A 5,057-nucleotide genomic window follows, 5' to 3' on the forward strand; every position below is an offset into this window, starting at 1 on the left:
AAACGTTGCACTGTTGACAGCACTAAAGAGAATATATAGAAACGGTCAGAAATTAGATTTAAAGTTTTAGAAATAAATTTGCTTTTAGTAAAGGGCGGTCATTTGAAGCCGATTCCCTAGATTCGTGTAAGTAATATCAATTAGCTAGTAGTATTTAACCCTTCTCATGGTTTTTGGAGAAGGGTCCGGAAATCTGTCAAAAAACTTATCCTCAGAACATGCACTTCTGCACCCTCAGAGGAGGTTTTTGATGAATAGATGGATCAAGATTTATTTATGTTTGCATTTTAATATCTGTTACTGATGTTGCACTTCTGTACTCTTAGCAGATGTTAGAACAAGTAGAAATAAATCATTATTACTTGAAGTTTATTGGTGAAATTAGTCATAAATGGTACTTTTATCTCTTGACTAGATTCTGCTAGTATCCCTAAAGTGATATGTAGCTGAGTTCTTTATATGTTATTGTATGAATGTCTGCATTACCATTTGGTACTTCTGTACGGTGGGATCATTTAATCATGCTTAACATATAGAAAATTGATTATGCGATATGTTTTTCACAACTACTCTGCCTAACTTCTTATGCAGAACGGTTTATCTTTATTGGTTTATATTCTGATATCAGTTGAATGATCTTTATTACCAGCTGCTGTTAGAAATCTTTCTAGATCGCATAAACAAAAGAAAAACACCCCGGGTTAGCATAGATCAGATGTATTTCTCTTCATTAGATTACATTAGCATAGAGTTAGTTTAGCAGTTAAAATCAAGACTAGTTTATGTTGGCATTATGAGATAAGTGTTGTCCTTGATGGCAAACCTCACTGATGAAAAATCATAGTACAGAAGGTCAGCAGCAAGGAATTGATGATCAGACTATAAGAAGAAGAGGAAGTTCATATACGCAGGTTCGTTAAGCCCATGTCGCGTGTACACGCTAGTTGGATTCAGAAAAAGCGTGTGTATGTGGAAAAGTACTTTTGGTCCATGGTGGTTAGTTCTTGGAAGTTGTGCCTATGGTTTCGGACCATTGTGTCTCGACGGGCGTGTCGATCCCTAGTTTTGAAGTTGATGGTATTGGATTTCTATGGTTTTGGCCCTTGGTATTGAACAAGGCCTAAGGCTATATAAGGAGAAGGAAATCATTAGGCAAAATGCATCTGAAATGTCTTGAATATCTGATGAAGCATTAGATCCAGTATGCAGGGTTATGGGTTGATGATGCATTGCTTGATCTGAGCTAAGGAGAGATCTCACCGGTTGATGGAGAACTAGATCTAAGGAGAGATCGAGATCAAATGGTTTGAAATGAACTATCTTTATGATGCTTATTCTAGATCTACATACTGACGCATGTATTGTTCTATAAATGTTATGAGTATGACTGATGTCTGGTACAGCTGCAAGTTATGAGAAATTATTTTTAGATCTGTACGCGGGTTGTCTTTGGAAAAAGCGCGTATACACGCAGGTTTGATTCATCTAAGTAGCGTATTCATTGTAAAGCTTGATATTTGAAGTTGCAGATGGATCTGATGGTTATTACAGAGTTCTGTGTCTGCTCTGTGTTCTGGTGACTGTTGTTAACAGGGTTTCAGTGATTCAGAATTTGATGATTGTTTTGAGCTTCAATGATAGTTATGGGTCCAGTATGAAAATTGGATGAAAAGTGGCCTTGCAGATTATGTGTTGTGCTTCAGTGTATCCAGTCTGAAAATTGATGAAACGTGGTACCTGGAGGTGAGAAGATTGTAGGCAAGCACCTACGTACTAGTATCTAAGCTAGTACAAAAGCTAAAGGAGATCTTTGGAGCATTGTAGCAGGTAGCAGCCTGCGTACTAGTAAATGGATCGGCTAGTACAAGAGCAAAGGGGGTTGTAGCTCCCGTACTGGTATAAGACTGCACCAGTACAAATATTGTAAAAGGATTTTCTTATTAAGAAGAAGATTGAGATGACTTGCAGCAGGTGGTTTTCACCCACATTGGGTTTCCACCTTATATCTTTGTGTTCATGTGTGTGGCTCTTGTGTGATGTTCTGTTCTGTTATTCTGCACCTATTTATTGTTAATATGCTTAATAATGATCTGATGCATTTACTGAAGATTAAGCTAACTGAATTATAAGATCTCTGGATATACGCGAGTTTCATTAGACACAGTAGCGTGTACACGCGGGTTCACTTAATTGAAGTAGCGTATATGTTTCTGAGTATGAAATTGAAAACTTTGATTGATCTGATAATACTGATTCACCCCCCCCCCCCCTCTCAGTAGTATTTCCAACAATTGGTATCGGAGCCGGTCCTTTGGTAGAAGCTTGATCGCTTGAAGGAGATCCGTGGAACAATGGGAAAGAAGCTTAAGAAGAAAGCTCATAAGAAGAAGAAGACATCTCAGAAGATCTATGACAGTGGGAGAGTCGATTGGGGATTAGGTATAAGAAGTTCTTCAGATTCAGAATCAGATTCAGAATTAGATTCAGAATCATTATCAGGTATGAATGTGTTATCCTCTGATGTTCCTGCTATATTTCCTTGTGAAAGTGATGGAAGTGATAGTGAAACTACTGAACATGCTTTTATGGGTGAGCAAGAAAAGTGTCAAATAGAGGCAATGTTTAGAAGGTTTGCAGACAAAGTTAAAGATCAACAAGATCTATTGAACAAAAGGGAATGTGCTTTCAAAGAAGAAGTTACCAAACTAAAGGCCCAACTAGAAGAAGGAAACAAGGTAAGAAAGCTTCTCAAGGACAAGGAAGACCAATGTCAAAAATTGCAGCATGAAGTGACATCATTAAGAAAAGAAGTCAACGAAAGAAGCACAACCATCAAGAAACTCAAAGATAGATCTAGCTACTATGAAAATCTTGAAGCTACAATCCTCTCACTAAAAGGAGATCTTGAAGAATCAAAGAAGCAGAATACAGATCTACACCAAGTAATTGAAAAACAAGACAACGAAGTCATCAGCTTAAAATCACAGTTGGAATGTGCCTTCAGAGTTCGTCAAATTCAGCAGGATCTGTATGAAAAGCAAGAAAAGGAGATACTCAATCTAAGGCAACAAATGGAAGAAGGAAGAAAAGATGGAGAAGACATGAAGAAGCAATGTCTAGAAAAGGAGGAACAACTTCAAGTTGAGGTAAATATCTTGAAAGGTAAATTAGAAGAAAAGGATAAACTTTTGAGATTTCAAGATAGTACTAAAGCCTTGGATGATATTCTTAGTAGTCAAAGGTCTCCTGCTATCAAGACTGGTCTTGGTTTCCATGAATCTGTTGAAGGTGAATCTAGTTCACAAGGTGAGGCAAGGAACTCTAAAGAGAAATCCAAAATGATCAACAAGGAGATGAAAGGTCAATCTCATCATCAACCAAGGAAAGAAAGTCTTCAAAGAAAATCTGTTACTCCTCCTATGAATAATGTTGAATGTTATGTATGTCATAATCTTGGACATGTTGCAGCTAGATGTAGAAGAAGAAGAGTTCAAGACCATTATGCAGACAAGTCATCTCAATCAAGGTACTTTAATGGATATTGCTTTGCTTGTAATATGTATGGTCACAAAGCTGCTGATTGCTACAGGAGGAATATGAAACATGTAAGATGTTATGCATGTAACAAGCTTGGACATATAGCAAAGGAATGCAGGAACAAAGGATGGACATCACACCAAAAGGAGAAAACCTCATCACACTTGAAGATATGGAGGAAGAAGGAAGTACAGTCAGCACAATGTACTGAGACACAGCACAGCACAGACATATCAGACTCAGGGGGAGCTGAAAGTGTAAACCTTCAGTGTCCTGAATCTCATACGCAAGTTCCTTAAAGGGAAGTCGCGTATATACGCGAGTTCGACACTGCAAAGTCGCGTATATGTCAGTTTGAGGAAAAGCAGTGGGGACAGGCTTAGAAAAGGGATCTGATATGATTCAGTCCATTATTTGCTCTATTGGTTAATAGCTACAGTCTGCTGAGGATGTGTGGAAATGTTTTGTTACTTGTATGATGTCTAGAAGAGTTTTGATCCTAACTTGAGGATGATGATGTTTTGATGCTTATGCATGATCAGATCTAACAAATGGCACTGGTTGAGGGGGAGAATATTCCTTTAGTAATTCATTGTTGGCATTATGGTTAATAATCCTTGGTGATGATTCTTATATGGCTAAATGATATATCTTGCTATGATGTGGTTGAGAGTTGTCTATGATAAAATCACATATGATTCTTGGGGTTACATAGTTGATGATCAGATCAGATTTATGGTTGATTCCTTGATGATGCATATATGGTGCTTACATGGTGATCTTCATAAGGACAAGGAGAAGTACAAAGCTTGAATACACATCTTCCTCACTTGATGATGAGTCACTTATATACTGCTGTTGTCATATGCATAAAGATCATACAGTTATGATGCAGGCACTCATGTGGATAAGGATTGTTGCTGATGATGATATCAAGAAGCTTTGTCAAAAGAGTTGAGCTCAAGATACATAGTGTTGTACATGGATGACTCCTCAAAGTCACTGTCTTGGAGACATGATGATGAGTTCATATCTATATGATGATAGGTTTATACTTACATATGTTATTTGATGCAGATGTTCCCAAGTAATGATACTTGGATCATGTAGAGCTTGATGAAATGGCTATGGTGGTTTCACACATGATACAATGTGAATGACTCTGAATTCCGTTCAAAGGGATGAATTGATGCAGACATACCTTGTTATAGGTTGATGACCTATTCTCTACAGGACATTTACAGGTTGCTGATATGGAAATTTGTGTACGCGTGTTGTTTGAAGGATATCCGCGTGCATACGCCGTTTTACAAGAGGATAGTCGCGTATATGTTATACGCGTGTTGCGTAAGGGATATCCGCGTATATACGCTTGTTTATGTGTATACAGACGCGTATATGGAGTTTTGAAGAAAATCAGCAGGGACAGATGTTGGTTGCAGAAAGTCTGATATGGGTCTGACAGAGATCATCTGGCACAGGTTCAGGGGGAGCAGATAATCTTCCAATGATGCATTGTT

The sequence above is a fragment of the Pinus tabuliformis genome, chromosome 9, assembly GCF_031772625.1.
Source record: "Pinus tabuliformis cultivar Carrire ecotype Pingquan chromosome 9, CPIR1, whole genome shotgun sequence".
Lineage (NCBI taxonomy): Eukaryota > Viridiplantae > Streptophyta > Pinopsida > Pinales > Pinaceae > Pinus > Pinus tabuliformis.